The sequence below is a fragment of the Amborella trichopoda genome, chromosome 7 (assembly GCF_054954075.1).
Source record: "Amborella trichopoda isolate Santa Cruz 75 chromosome 7, AtrichopodaSantaCruz75HAP2 v2.0, whole genome shotgun sequence".
NCBI classification, from domain to species: Eukaryota; Viridiplantae; Streptophyta; class Magnoliopsida; order Amborellales; family Amborellaceae; genus Amborella; species Amborella trichopoda.
In genome coordinates, this window is record NC_142342.1 from 13183856 (window position 1) to 13201332 (window position 17477).

Below are 17477 nucleotides of genomic sequence, written 5' to 3' on the forward strand. Positions count from 1 at the left end.
CCTTCACTGGCTTTGCCTTGCTCATGCCAAACTATCAAGCATCTTTTCCACAAAGATCTTTTGTAAAAGTGACAAAGTCTCACTTCGTCGATCCCTTTGGATTTCAATTCCAAGTATTTGTTTTGTCAACCCGAGATCTTTCATTTCAAAACTCTTGCTGAAGGATACCTTGAGCTCATCAATCCTAGTCTTATCCTTGCATACTAAAAACATATCATCAACATACAAGACTAAGATTAAATAAGAACCATCATAAAAAAACTTTATATAAACACAATGACCATAATCACTCCTATGGTATCCAAGACCAATCATGAACACATCAAAAGTCTTGTAACATTGTCTTGATCCTTACTTTAGTCCATACATGAATTTCTTCAACTTGCAGATTAACCTTTCTTTTACTTTTTCAAGAAATCTTTCCGGTTGTTGCATGTACACTTATTCTTCATGTTCACCATGTAAAAATGCCGTTTTTACATCCATTTGTTCAAGTTTCATATCATGCAATGCAACAAGCCCAAGCACCAAGCTTATGGAGTCTAACTTGATAAGTGGGGCGAATATTTTAAGAAAGTCGACACCTTCCTTTTGTTCAAACCCATTTGCAACTAGCCTTGCCCTATACATTTCCAAACTTCCATCAATCTCTTTTTTGAATTTGAACACCCACTTACAACCAACCGCTTTTCTACCCTTTGGCAACTCTACCAAATCCCAAGTCTTGTTCTTATGAAGAACCAACACTTCATCTTCCATTGCCTTCTTCCAAGATATGGAATCATCCCCTTCCATAGCTTCTTGATAAGTGATCGGTTATTCATTCATAACAACTAAAGCATATAGTACTTCAGGATCCACATAGTCCCTAAACCACTCAGGTGGACGAATTACCCTTGTAGATCTTCTTGTCATGGATGGTGCAACTTCTTCATGGGAATCACTTGGTTCACCAACTTGCTCTTCTTCATCAATGACTTCTTTATTGATATTTGTGGGTGCTTCTTCCGGCATATGGCCTTCACTAGATGATGGGACATAAGGTTGAAAATCAATTTCTTGGGTGTCATTATGAGATTCTTTCATTTCTTTAATCTCATTTCCCACACCTCTTGATGACTCATCAAAATGCACGTCTCGTCTTGTAATTATCTTTCGAGCACTTTAATCCCATAACCGGTATCCTTTCACACATTTGCTACATCCAACAAAAATACATTTATTTGATTTTAGTTCAAGCTTATTTCTTTGGCAATTAGGAATTAAAATATAGCCATCACAACCAAAAATCTGTAAATCTAAATAATCACAAGGAGTTCCAGACCATACCTCTTGGGGTGTTGTCTCCCCCAAAGCCATCGAAGGTGATCGTCTGATGAGATAACAAGCCATCATCACGGCTTCGGCCCATTGCTCTTATTCCAATTCGGTATTGCTCAACATTCTTCTTGCTCGCCCCATCAATGTACGATTCATCCTTTCCACAACATCATTTTGTTGGGGAGTGTAAACCGTGGTGAAATGTCTCTTGATTCCGTCATCTTTACAAAATTTTGTAAACTCATCGGAATTGTACTCCTTCCCATTGTCCGTGCGAAGTGTTTTGATGTGGTGCCCCGTACTCTTCTCAACTTCGACCTTAAAATGCTTAAAGGCAAAAATGGTATCACTCTTTGATTTAAGAGTGAACACTCATACCTTCATTGAAAAATCATCTATAAAAGAAATAAAACATTTTCACCACTATATGACATTATGGGTGAGGGCCCCCATAAATCTGAGTGAACATAATCAAGTATTCCCTTGCTTGTATAGCTTCTGGCTTTGAAAATTTGTCTATGTTGTTTCTCATAGACACAATGTTCACAAAATTCGGATTCCCCAAATTTTGTGAAGGGAATTAACTTCCTCTTCATCAAAATCTCTATACCCTTTTCACTCAAGTGGCCCAATCTCCTATGCCATAAGCGTAGTGGAAGATCATTACTCTCCACTACCGAATTTGCCGCATCATCAACAACGGAGCTTCCCAATAGCTTATACAAGTTCCCAACTCTAGCACCCTTGATCACAACAAGAGCACCCTTAGATACTTTGAGAACTCTCCCTTGTCTAGTGAATTTATAACCATGGGAATCCAATAAAGAAAGAGAAATTAAACTTTTATTCAAGTCCAGTACATGTCGAACATGCTCAAGTATACGGATACTTCCATCATACATCCTTAATTTTACCGTGTCAATCCCAATCATTCTACTACTTGAATTGTTTCCCATCAACACAGAACCACCATCACATGGTTCATATGAACTAAACCATGATTGGTATGGACATATATGATGTATAGCACCACTATCTAAAATCCAATTTTGATGGAATTCGGGATTGCTACCCACGGCATAAACCTCTTCTTCAATAAAACTGGATGTAGATTCCTCTACTTGATCTACCTCATTTTTTTGACTCATTGGTTTCCCTTGCTTTTTTTAACTTTTATCCTGTACTTTTTGTACAATTTTTCTTCATATGTCATGCTAACCATCCCCAATAAACAAACTTATTTTCTCCGCCTTTAGACTTAGATCGGGCTTTCGACTTAGATCTAAAAGAATTTCGACAGGAGTTACCTCTCTCACTTGAACGACCCCTTGAAAAGTACACTTTCGATTCCAATTCTCCAATAGATGCCTTTTTTCGGAGTCCATGGGTAAGCAAAGTACTAGTCACCGTATTTAAGTCAAGTGAACCTTCTTTAGTGCAACTTAATATTGTCATTAAATTATCATAAGATTCCGATAAAGTACATAACAAACTTACTACCTTGTCCTCATCTTTCATTTTTCACCAACACTATCAAGTTCACAAATAATGTTATTGAAAGTGTTCAAATGATCGAAACTTTTGTCCCCTCTTTCATCCTTAAAGTAAACAATTTTCTCTTTAATAGAATACGATTCGTAAGATATTTATTTTGATAAACACTTTCCAATTTCTCCCACTATATTGAATGAAACATTATTTACTAAGCACAATTGAATTGTAGCCATAGCCTTAAGGTTAATTTCCTCCCAATCCTCATTACTCATAGACTCCGGTTTCTTATTCTTTCCAAGTAATGTTTTTATAACCCTTGTTGGACCAAAAGATCATGAACTTGAATTTTCCATATCTCAAAATCATTTTGTCCATCAAATTTCTCCACCTCAAACTGATTACTCGTCATTTTCCAAAATATATTGCACAAAACCTAATACTCTGATACCACTTGTTGAAGATCCAAATACCTGAAACCCCAATTTAACCAATCAGATAATATCACATACTCAATACCAAATGTGTAAAATCAATAATCTAATAATAAGCTCAAGGATCGTATGCAACAATTTAAGAAAATAAATTAGAGATGAAAAATATAGTCATAAGAGAAAATTAGAGAGACAAACCACAACATCAATTTAACGTGGTTCGCGCCGTAGGGCTACGTCCATGGGCAAGCCGGCAAGTATTTCATTATCAAAAGAAAAATTATAGGGGATACAGTATTACCTCAAAAAGAGAAAAATTGATGAAAAAACATCACCAAGGATACCTTCCTTGTGATCATCCAAAAACACGATTTACCCCGCTTCACTTCGGATGACCCAAGAACATGAGCAACACAAGCTCATACCATTTATCCCAAAAATAGGAAGAGAAAATCCTTCTTCACCTCCTTCTCGTTCTCAACACAACCCAAGGAAGCCCTAGCTCCTTTTCTAGAGAGAGAGAGAGAGAGGAGTTCAAAAACAAGAAGAATTGTGCCTATAAAAAATCCCCTTTATTTTGGCTTTTATACAAGCCACCAAATTGTAGTGACAAAAAAGCCTCCAAACATATGGTAAAAGACAAAAGCATCCAAGATAGTGATTTTTCTATCACCATTCAACAGCCCTACCACCTGAACTTGATCGAGACAACTCAGCTACCCCCCCAAACCCCGAGCCAAACAGCTGAGATATAAGTCTCTTCAAAAGGTGGAAAACGAGAACTTCCAATGTTCCGATCGACGATATCGAACACTTTATATATCTCCCTCTTCTAAATTCTCACGAGCACCAATCCTAATCCTATCTTAAAAGCCACATTCACTTCCTTGACCTTGCTTGCTCACAAAAATGGTTGGTTCAACCAGGAAAAGCATGAGAGTGACGATGCTCTAACCAACCACATTTTTGGAGAGACTTGACACCACTTCTGGTAACAGACCAGAATGACAAAAGCTCCTAAGAATCCAAATCTTCGATTGGGGAAAAGAATTTCTTAAATAGGGAGAACAAAGTTTCATATCTATGGCATCGTACCGTAAGCTCTCCCTTGTCACACAAGTATGTTGACTTCGGTCGGGAATTGAATGGATTTCATCAGAACCATTCCATTGTGTTGTGACTTAGTTTCTCAACTTTCCTTTTCCTTGAATTTGAGTTTAGTTCTTTCTCTAATCTAATAGTATAGTCACTTATTTCTAGTGGAGTCTAGTATTGACTTGGCATAAAGGATGCCAAGTAGAACACTTGTGCCCGGGTCTCAAAGAGGCCAGGTGGGGCAAGGTCCTTCCTCAATTTAGGAGAGGAAGTTCAAGACAGACACAACAATGCAATACCCTATCAAACTCCCTAAGGAGATGGATAGGTTGTCCTAAGCAAAGCATTAGCGCCAACTACCTATCTGGATCTCGGATAGGATAAATAAAATGTTGGGCTTAGGCGAGGGTATTGGCTACCCATACCACTACTAAAAGCAAGGTTCAAAGGCCCGATCATCAAAGCAAATATATCGGGTCTAACCATACTTTTAGCAAGTTAGGAAGGATCGTGTCCTCCTCTGGCTTCGCCCCCCCTCGGGGAGAGACAGGGCCAGGACAGGTAGAAGTGGAATTACATGCAAAATTAGGGAGGCATCTTAAGCTTTTTGCTGGCAAGTACCACTTGAGTGCCCTATACTTGAAGGGCTAAGCCTCACCATTGTCTGTCATCTTTAGTTCTCGTCTTAAAAAACAAGAGCGGAAGAACAAGCCACTCTTTTAGGCTTTTATGGACGAGGAGACCTCAGACAAAACCCTCTACTTGATGTCACACTGGACTCGCTAGCCCAAAGGCAAAGCCATACTTGATTGCTTGGCAAGCAAATTTCAGCCTTTGAACACCGAAGCAGAGAGTTTTGAGCAGTGAAGCTAAAGGCTCAAAAAATTGTACCTCGATTGCCTCTCCATAACCAAAGCTAGAATCCAATTAATCACTTTACTAAACTAGAGCCTTGCTTGAGACAATGCAAAAGCCAAATCCGTAATTCAGGGTTGACTAAGAATGACTTAAGTAATTCAATCAATTGATAGTAAAAAATATACAATGAATAAACTATTTTCAGCCATCGAGCACTTAGGTGTGCAGTCTTGGTGGAGAACATTTGAAGGTCCTCGACTATTGATTGAGCTCCTTAATAGAGTCGAGTTAGAGGTCTGCGATGGTCTTACTAAGGAAAACTGCATAGCAGTATACCTTTTGTAAAGGCGTTGGTTAGACTCAAGCAAAGGTGTACTTGGTTGTATCTAGCCACATTTTTGAAAAATTGTACGTTGGCTCTTCAAGCCTTTCGAGATCTGGAATTTTCGATAAGCATCATACCCTTCCTTGTTCTATATCGTTGACTCGATGTTGTCTGCCTCATATTATCTCCGCCTTTCATCGTGGTATGATTAAGATGGCGGATGATCAATCTAACTTGCTGAACCTGTTTAACCTATCGGTGTTCAGTTTAGCAAAGTCGATAATGGTAACGAAACCGCTGACCAGATCTATCCTTAAATCTATAACTAATATGCTGGCTGCAAATTCTGTGTCCCTTAATTCTAAGGAGATCGAGCTAGCACAGGTGCTTTTCAACAGATACCTAAAGGACATCCACTCCATGTTTGTTAATACAGGCTTGAAGTGGCATCCATCCTGGTCCTCGTGTCCCTTCTCATCTGAAAACTAGTGGAGACCTATCCCCACCACGGGGGTGATCCAGGAGAAGTTGTTACTAGCCAGTTGTTCTCTCCTTTCACTCGTCTAACAGAACTGGATTTGTTGTGGATGACAAAGATGTACACCTTGTACCCTTTCAAAACCTTCATGGATTCTTTGGGTGTCGATGTTAGGTCCACCCGAAGTTTTATTGCTCTTAGTCCCCTATTATCAAAGCTTATTATGGCTTGTACTAGTGGAATCCTATAGAACATTCATTAACAATGGACCGGCTGGGGAGTTCAATGAAGGGTGTAGGAAAGAGGTGAGTGTTTGTAATTTGCAATCACTTCAAGCAAAGTGCTATACTGCCTTTTCACAATTGGTGTATGTAGGTCCTTCGTCAGATTCCCATGGATGGGACATTTGATCAAGGGAAGCTTCTGTCTAAGATTTGTGGGAAGCAGTTATATAGTTATAAAAAAAATCTCTTTAGATTTTTTTTTTTAAGATTTTCTTGTAAGTTCAACTTTGAGATTTCTCCCTTAGATCTTAAAAAAAATAAAAATAAAAATAAAAGATCCCATATCACCGTGGAAACCACCAATATTGTTTTCCATTTTTTTCTTATATATATATATATATATTTTTTGGTAACTGTTTCCTCAATATGGTGGACTAGGCCACGCCCATAGGACAAGTTCGAGTGGACTCAAGCCAGCCATGCAATGCTAGTCTATATTTATTATTTATCAATGCTAAAAAAATCGACTCCGCCAAAGTACCCGGGACCTGGCCGAGGTGAGTTCCTTGAGCGAATACGGATAACTCGTTCGAGTCCATCTCCTTTTTTTTAAAAAAAGAAATGAAGAAAAACAATCATTATAAAATATAAGTTCCCTTTTTTTTATCAACAAAATAAAGGACTGCGTGCCAATTACTGCACCTTGTTACGGTGGGGAGTAATTTTGTATTCGAACCCTCATTGGGGGTGAAGATTACTCGTTAGTGCTACTGAATAGACCATTCCATGGTATCATTAGTGCTACCGAATAGACCATTCCAACATATCTGATATAAGTTTGCGGTAATATTATACTTAAAGTTCGAAAATATTGTGTACAATATTATACTTAAAAGTTCGAAAATATTGTGTACAACGAAAATATTATGTTCAACTAACCTGGCTAAAACTCACCTCGCCTATGGGCCGAAGCCGAGTTTTAGGACGCTGTTATTTATTATTGCAATCGAGTGTAGTACACTTTACTCCAAAAGACATCCGCAATCAGAAAGGGGAAATCCATATTAGAGGACCAACCAAGAAAAATCACTTTTAAAATGGATAACTTTTGTCCCTTCATCAGTTAAAACGAACGCAGGATGGGCTCTCAAAGCGCTACCCCGTTGGAATACATTGTATAGATAATCCGTTTATTAGTTTTACAGCAAGAATTTTCAAAAGGGAATGTGTTGCATGTGCATGTTTTGCATGCACTATGTCTGTGTGCATGCTGAAAGCTACAGAGCAGGACATCCATCGTCTCCTCAGAAATCGGACAGTGGAGATGGACCACCATCTGTATATGATTGACTATGATCAAACCCACGTCTATGCTTCCACATTGGTATTTTCTCCATTCCTGCCCTCTGGTAAAACCCAATTTATGAGTAGTTTTCGGCCCCAAATTTTGGTCTTATAATCTCTTAAAATTGGGTTCCAACCAAAAAAACATGAGAATAGAATTAGGAACAAAGTAAATCTGAATGCACTCTCTATGCACCTTAAAAAATAATGTCCCAAATGTTTAGGAACTAAAACTTTTTCGAATAATCAGATTTAAGTGTCTAAGGATTCAAACTCCAAATTATATGATGTTTTGAGCTAGATCCCTACATTTAGATCGGAAAATTATCATCTTAAGTGGCCATCTCATAAAAGGGAGTAAATATACAATACGCTCGCATGGAAGCACAGCACATGCTCCTCTAGAAAAACCAAACAAACAAACCAAAGATATTACATTCTTATGCAGCAAAATTGCAGTCTGATGAGAATACAACAGGAAAAGGAGAAATTATCCATCATCAAGGTAACCATGCTTATCATTATTGTAGGCAGCAGCACGAGGAATTAGTTATATATATGGGCAGGCTCGGCAGGGGCGACCTGGGAACACGCAAGCACGTACACACACATGCAATATTTATGCATATCATTGTATGCATACCTGTGTGTTCCCATGTCGCTAATGTTGGGACTTCACATTCTACTTCTTCTTCGAATTTGGGCTTCATGAGATATCATAATAAAATGAATGAATAGTTCGGTGTGCCATTTATATACATGATGATTTGAGATATGGACCCCGTTTCTATGCGGCAAAGCCCGCATATGTTGAAATGCAGGCCTATTAATAAATTTATTTTTGAGATAGATTTTAGGACTTAATTTTTAAAGACATGTAATCTTTAACATGGAGATCATGAATATGAAAAAATAAGTAAATTTTAAAAACTAAAAATAATAATTTTAACAAAAAAATATTTAAACTGTTAATTTCCATTATTTTTAGATAGAACACTCATGAGTCTCCATTATTTTTAGATGGAACACCACTTGTATCCATCTTAAATGGATGCTTTACACTTTAAAGATGGTTGCTTTACCTTTTTGGACTGCGTGTGTTGTCATGTGGTCAAGCCCGCATGAAACAATGTTTTTTTTTTTGAGATATTCACATCATACACATGCGGTAGTAGCATGGAGGGCGCGTTGTACATGTCGTGGTATGTTCATTGTACTTTCCGCTATGTACAGCAGCAACTACTAATTTTGAAAACAAAGGATGCCCATAACTTTATTGCTATTGACAAATGGAAGGGGAAATATATCATTTGAGGATGAATGCTACACAATTACAACCTGGAGGACTACTTTATAAACACCAACTTTACAACTAACCCGTCATCCCTCTTCCCGTAAACTTCGGGTGCGGTTTGCATAGAGATGAGGCTCTAAATAATTAAAGTAAAATGCACTATCAAATGGTGTCCGATAAATATAGTTTCAATACTGGAAATTTTTATGATAGCTTTAAAATATATTTTTATCTCTAATTATAAAATTTTTAGTTAAAAATTAGTGTAGATCGAGCAGATCTATTAAAACTTAAAAATATTGAAAATTGATGGTCCAAAATTGCATTACAAGATGCACAATTTCTAAAACTTGAAATCTATTGTTTTTTCATGTCCATACATATTCATGTTGAGATGATCGATTTGAGGATATTGGACATCAAAACAACATCTTCCAATGAAATTTTTGATGTGCGCTCTAATTTAATTGTTTAGAGCCTCGTCTCTATTTAAACTTTTTCTTTTAACTTTTGCAGGCAATTGACTAAAATCGAGTGGCTAAAGAGTTATTTTCGGTTCTAGAATAATCTTTTTCTTGGGTTTGTAATGATCTCTTTTGGTTTGGACTTTGGATAGCCCTAATGCTCACCTAGTAATTCATCAAAAATTGTGATTTAAGTATGGAAAAACTTTTATATCGATCATCTCGACTTAAACATTGTGGCTCTGAAAAAAAAATAGAATTTCAAACCTAAAAAGTAGTGTATATTCTAACAAATTATTTAGACCATCCATTTCCCTTTAAAAATAAGTGTTCAAAGATCTACAAAATCTGTACAATTTTTTGAGTTTCAAACCTTATTGTCGGTGTTGAAAATTGATTTTAAAAGCATCATGGATATTTTCATTGCCGAAAGTTCTTTCCCGACAATGATATGAGGTGAAGCTTTATTTGGTTTTCATAAAGCCTAGGTCTTATCTACGCTAAATATGTCAAGTCTCCACTTACATTTAAGGGAAAAGTGCATGTAAGGTTGTAACCTCAGTAAAAGATACGTCAAAAATTAAGTAGAAAAAAGTATTTCAAAGTTGAAATCATCGAAGATCATCTCGACTTTGAGATTGATGATATAAAAAAAAAAAAAAGTTTCAAGTCCTTAAAATAGTGTCTTGTAATAAGGTATATGGATCGTTTATTCTCAAGATTTTTAGATGTTTATAGATCTCTCGTTCTCCAACTTTTTTGAAATTTTAAAATTTATAAGTAGTGTTGAACATAGATTTTCAGGCCATTGTAAGGTTATGGACACGGGAACTACATCTTCCAACAAAATTTTGATGTGTGCTTTGCTTGTATGGTATAAGGTAAGCACCTTCTATAAATCTTACCTTGAACCAATTATTCAAAAGAAAACTATTTCAAATTTTTAAGTTTTAGATAGAGAAACTATCTCATATTTTAGGTTTTAGATAGAGAAAGTACATTAAAATTTTAAAAAGAGAAATTATCTAAATTTTTTAGAGAGATAAACTATCTTAAAATTTTTGGAGAGAGAAAGCATATTAAAATTTTAAAGAGAAACTATATCGAATTTTAGAGAGAGAAAGTACCTAAAAATTTATAAAGAAAGAAACTATCTCATATTTAAAGTTTTAGAGAGAGAAAGCATATTAAATTTTAGAGAGAGAAACTACTAAAATATTTTAGAGAGAAAAACTATCTCAAATTTTTTAGATCGAAACTATCTCAAATTTAAACTTTTAGAGAGAGTATCTTAAAATTTTAGAGAAAATAACTATATCATATCTTAGAGAGATAATGTACCTAAATTTTTTTAAAGAGAACCTATCTTAAATTTTTAGAGAAAGAAGCTATCTCAAATTTAGAGTTTTAAAGAAATAAAATATATTAAAATTTTAGAAGAGAAACTATATCAAAATTTAGAGAGATAAAGTGGCTAAACTTTTTTAATGAGAGAAGCTCTCTCAAAATTTTCAAAGAAAGAAACTATCTAAAATTTAAAGTTTTAGACAGAGTGAATATTAAATTTTTAGAGGGAGAAACTATGTTAAAATTAAGAGAAAGTGCCTGAAACTTTTTAGAGAGATAAACTATCTCAAAATTTTTAAAGCGAGAAATTATCTCAAATTTTAAGTTTTAGAGAGAGAAAGTATCTTGACATTATAAAGAGAAACTACTTGTAAGTTTTAAGTTTTAGGAAGGGAAAAAATATATTAAAATTTTAGAGATAGAAACTATATCAAATTTTAGAGAGATAAACTATCAGAAAATTTTTAGAGAGAGAAAATTATCTCAATATTTTTAGAGAGACAGTATCTTAAAATTTTAGAAAGAAAAACTATATTAAATTTTAGATAGAGAAAGTAACTAATTTTTTTTAATGAGAAACTATATCAAAAATGTTAGAGAGAGAAACTATCTCAAATTTTAAATTTTTGAAAGAGAAAACATCTTAGAATTTTAGAGATAATAACTATATCAAATTTTAGAAATAAAAAGTACGTAAAATCTTTTAGAAAGGAAAACTACCTCAAAATTTTTTAGAGAGAAACAATCTCAAATTTTTAGTTTTAGAGAGAGAAATTATCTTAAACTTTCAAATAGAGAAACTATATCAAATTTTAGAAAGAGAAACTATCTCAAATTTTTAAGTTTTAGAGTGAGAAAACATCTTAGAATTTTAGAGAGATAAATTGTATCAAATTCTAGAGAGAGAAAGTATTTGAAATTTTTAGAGGAAAAAACTATCTCAAAATTCTTATAGAAAGAAACTATTTTTAAAATTTTAAAGAGATAAAATATACCATAGAGAAACTATTTTTAAAATTTTAAAAAGAGAAAATATATCAAAATTTTAGAGAGATAAATCATATCATATTTTAGAAAGAAGCTATCCCAACACTTTTAGAGTGTGAGACAATCCCAAATTTTGTGTTTTAGAGAGAGCATTCAAATTTTAGAGAGAAACTATATCAGTTATTTTTACCAAATAATAGACATGGAAATGATTATAAGCAATTAAATTATTTTGTTTTGTATCTCTAAACAATAGATATTGTAAATTTATAGATTTTCTTAGATTTCAAATATTCAAGATTTCTAATTTTCTCCTTTTCAAACAAGCACTTGAGGATTATGTTTATATGTAAGCTGCAAACATATTAAAAATAAGCTTCAATATGTTCAAGGGTATTTTGGATATTAGATTTAAATGTAAGAGACATTTTGAAAAAGTTGTGTTAAAGCCTTAAAGGTAATTTTCGAACGATGTAAAAGAATTGTATAGAATTCCAAAGTCGTAATTCCAAGATTGAGAGAGATGAGCACGCAATGCATTCAAATCTGAGTTAGAAATGAGTGAACTTTAGAATTTTCTTGCATATTCTTGTACTTTCGTCCAGGCAATTATGAGAAGGAAAACTTCACTAGAATGGTGTGAAAAGAGTCATAGAAAGGTTCTAAGAAGTCTATATATCTATGTACTATATTTTTGTACAAAAGAGTGAAGAAATTATGTTGATTTGTTCTCTTTTGTATGCATAAGTACAAATTGTAAAGTAAGCCTTCTTCCTCCCTATTTTCAACTAGTGGTTTCAGAGCCAAAGTGAAAAATAAAATGGCCCCCTTGATCCAACTACAAATTCCCCTGCTCATCAAAGACAACTATGAGAATTAGAGAATTCAAGTGAAAGTATTGTTGGGGTCTCAAGATGCTTGGGATGTTGTTGAAAAGGGGTATTTAGAGCTAACAACCCTACAAGAAGAAGCCTCTTTAGATCAAAATCAAAGAAGAGTGCTAAAGGAGTCGAGAAGGTTACACAAGAAAGCTCTCTTTCTTATTTATTAAAAAATTGATGAGAGCACTTTTGATAAAATTTCTTCCGCTGCAAATTCAAAGTAGGTATGGAAACTCTTTCAAAGGCTTTGAAAAGGTGAAAAAACTGTGCCTTCAAATTCCTAGGGCCGAGTTTGAGGCATTATATATGAATGAATGCAAAAATACTTTAGAATACTTCTTAAGGGCATGGTTGTTGTAAACCAGTTGAGAAGAAATGGGAAAAATATATTGGTAAAAAAAAAAATGGTGAAAATATAGATGATGTTAGAGTAATGGAGAAAATACTACAGTCACTAAATCGTAAGTATGAGCACATAGTTGTAGCCATTGAAGAATCAAAAGATTTAGAGGCTATGATTATTGATCAAGTCATGGGTTCTTACATGCTCATGAACAAATAATGCAAAAAAGGACTCAAAACTCTTTGGAGCATGCACTACAAACAAAGCTTATAATGAAAGAAGAGAATGAAGAATCTCGTAGAGGAAGAGGCCAAAGAGGTCGTAGCAATGGAATGAGAGGACGTGGAAGATGCAACTTTAACTATAGAGGTATGAGAGATCAAAACTAGGGGTGGCAACGGGTTGAGTATGGGCCAAGTTCGGCTGGACCAGGACCCGGACCCCAATAAGAAATATTACTTGTGAACCCGTACCCGACAGGTCGAAAATAATGGTACCCGTACCTATACCTGAGAGCCCACTAAGGACCTGGGAACCGGACCCATACCCGTACCCGGCTTTACAACCTTCTCTTGTGTGTTTTATTAGAAACCCCCTCATTTATAAGGCTTACACCCCCTGTCTCTATGAGCCTCTTTGATGTGGTATTAATCCCACGCAATGGTAAGTCTTTCTCTCTGAGCTTATTATCAGAGTGCTCTATGGCTATGAGCAACAGAGGGAATGAAGCCTCTGTTCATGGAATAAGGGTGAGCATTGATCTCGTTTCAGCGAGGAGAAGACATATTTGCTTCCTCAATACTCAGTTCAACTCTCTATGGCTTTCTCACACTCCCTCTCTTCATCAAGCAATTCGAAGGTCTCTCATCATCAAATCCCCATTCTTCTAGAGAAAGAAAAGCAAAGGCACTAAACATCATTTCAACAAAGGAAATCAGTGAACAAATTCAACAAAGATCTAACTAACTTCAAAACAATCATCATATAAAGTAACTCAAACTAAAACAAGAAATTACTCAAATACCTCTCGGATATAAACTCATTTTCCTATAAAATGATGCACATTTACAAACAAAATACTTACGCTCATTACTAGTACTCTATCACCTTACCAAAAGGTTAGATTGCCACAAAATTCAGTAAAATATACAATTTGCAAACCAAAGACATCAAATCAACAAAAAAATCACCAGATCTGAAATCTTAAGAAACGCTTAGAAATGACCTAGGGTCTGGAACTCTGTGAAAAGGCGTATAAAGGAAGAATTTACAAAGATTAGGGTTTCTTAAAAAAGAGATAAAGAGAGAGAGAGAGAGGGGTGGGCGGGGTTATGAGATTAAAGAATGATGGCAGGTCAAGTTTTTTGGTTTTTTAATGTGGAATAGAGAGAGTCAGAGAGAAAGAGAGAGTCCATTCAAAAAATAAAGAGAGAGGGTCTGAGATCAAAGAGGGTAACGGCTGGAACATATCAATGCTCACTCTTATTCCATCAAAGAAGGTGACGTCTGGCGAGCTAAGGTCACTATATGAGAGATTCTCTAAAGCTTTCATGGGAGAAACATTGTTTTTGGTAGCTGCTAAACATAGATACATGTGTTTTTTATATATGTTGCAACGATTAGGGGTGAATGGGAATCATAAGACATGCACACTGCCAACTCTAGATTAATCCCACATCCAGGATGCCCATAGAGTCACAGGGGTGTAAGTTCTATCAAATGCCCAGCTCCTTCCTATATTAATACTTGTATATATTCAATCTTTACTTAATATACTAAATATATAATTAAGATAAATAATAAATCTTAAGGGGTCCTGGGTCGGTAATAATGCAGAACCACTAGTACCTAGACCCGTACCCGAAAATCTTCAGGTCCATTATGAAGATCCCGAACCCTACCCACGGATCCAACGTTTGGACCCATACTCGGACCTGTGTCAAGTATACCCAGCGACCCAGGTCAGATCTGAGTCCATTGTTAACCCAAATCAAAACCCACAAGCTCCAAAAGGACGAGGAAGATGTAATTTTTCAAGGCCATGCAATCATTCAAGGTATGGTAAATCTACTATTCAATGTTCTAATTGCAAAAAATATGGCCATTATAGTTTCGAATATATATATCGCTCTCAAAATGATGTATTTGGAAAGCTAATTTTGTATAAAAGAGAAATGATGAAGAAGAACCAACTTTGTTATTAGCTTATAATGATAATAATGAGAATTAAATGGATACTTGATATCTTGAAACCGGTGCAAACAATCTCATATACGGTAGAAATGAATTGTTTGTGAAATCAAATGAATTAAGTCATGGACATGTAACATTTGGAGATTCATCAAAAAACCCCTTAAAAGACAAAGGAAAAATTTTGATTCAAATCAAATATAGTGGTCATCAATTTATTTTCGATGTATATTATGTGTCGGACATGAAAAATAACTTTTTGAGTGTGGGGCAATGATTAGAAAGAGGCTATAATATTTATGTGAAAATGGTATGCCGTTACTTAAGAGACCAAAGGAACAATTTGATTGCCAAAGTGATTATGACTAAGAATATAATGTTTCCAATATTATGACTAAGAATAGAATGTTTCCAATGAATATCAAAAGTGAAAATATGAAATGCTTCAATCTATTTTGAATGGTATTCATGAATATGACATTTTCATTTTGGGCATCATAATTTGGTGGCTTGAAATTGTTGTCATAAGCAAAAATGGTGAATGGTTTGCCATGGATAAAGCAACCCAATGGTATATGTGAAAGGTGCATTGTAGGAAAGCAACATCGAGAAAGCTTCAAGAGTGGAAAATCAAGGAATGCACAAAAGTCTCTCTAACTCGTGCATAAGGATGTGTGTGGACTAATTAAGCTCATCTCACTTGGAAAAGGTCGGTATTTTATAACCTTTATAGATGATTATAATAGCAAAATATGGGTTTATTTTCTTAAAGAAAAATCAAAAATTTTTGAAGTATTTAAAGAATTCGAAGCTTTTGTTGAGATATAAAGTAGTTTTCAAACTAAAGTGATAAGATCGGATTAGAGGTGAAGAATACAATTTTAAAGCTTTCCAAATTTTAAAACATGGAATTTGCCACCAAATGACCATATCCTACAAGTGTGATGGAAGAAAAAATAGAACTATTTTGAATATGATAAGATGCATGTTAAAAGAAAAAGAAATACCAAAAGAATTTTGGGTTGAGGCCATTGCTTGTGCAGCATATTTGTTGAATAGGTATCCCATAAAAGGTTTATGGTATATGACACCAATATAAGCTTGGAGCTCTTACAAGCCAAATGTAAAACATCTAAGAATATGCTAAAATTCCCGAGAGAAACGGGCAAAGCTTGATGACAAAGGAGAAAAGTGTGTATTCATAGGATATGGTAAAAATACAAAGGGTTACAAATTATACAATCTCATCACTAAAAAGGTATTCATGACTAAAGATATGATATTTGATGAAAATGGAGTATGGGAATGAAAGAATAATCAAGAAAATAAAACAATTAAAATTGATGAAGTGGAAGACAAGGGAGAACTTGAGCATCAAGAAGGCTCTTTGAGTCCTATTCATGGTTCTTCTTCAAGTGGTCAATCTACTTCTTTAACAAATAGTTCCTCTCATAGCCCATAAAAGAAAAAAGTCATCAAGAAATTTATTCGCTACCCATAGGCTAGAATTTGAAAATAAAGATCTCACATTGCTTTCTTTTATGCATATTTGGATTCTATTTGTTTTGATGAAGCTTGTCAAAGTAAAGTTTGGAAAAAGACCATGGATGAAGAGATTGAAACAAGATTGAAACAATTGAGAGGAATAACACATGGAAGGTTACTACACTTCCTAAGGGCCACAAAATCATTGTTATGAAATGGATTTATAGGATAAAGAGAAATACTAATTGGGATATTGAAACGTATAAGTAAGGTTAGTTGCTAAAGGGTACAAGCAAATGCCCAAAATAAACTACGATGAGGTATTTGTCCCCATTGCTTGTTTGGAAACTATTAGATTAAGCATTTATCTGGCAGCCCAAAACAAATAGAAAATTTATCAAATGGATGTGAAATCAGCATTCTTGAATGGTGTTCTTGAAGAAGTTGTGTAGATTGAACAACCATTTGGCTATGTGAAGAAATGGCAAGAAACTAAAGTTTACAAATTGAAAAAGGTTTTGTATGGCTTAAATCAAGCACCTAGGGCATGGAATAGTAGAATTGATAAATATTTTATTGAAAATGGTTTTTCTAGGTGCCTATATGAATATGCCTTATGCATAAAAAAAATTTAAAATGGAGATATTTTGGTTGTTTGTTTAAATGTTGATGACTTGATCTATGCGAGAAATAATTTGGGCGTGTTTCAAGAATTCAAAAATCTATAATTAAGGAGTTTGAAATGATCGACAGTGGGCTCATATCTTATTTTCTTAACATTGAAGTTAAACAAACGGACAATGGAATTTTTATGCCACAAAAAACTTATGCAAAAGAATTTTTCAATAAATTTAAATTGGAGAATTGTAATCTGATAAATGCACGAATAGAGAGTGGTCTAAAATTGAAAAAAGAGA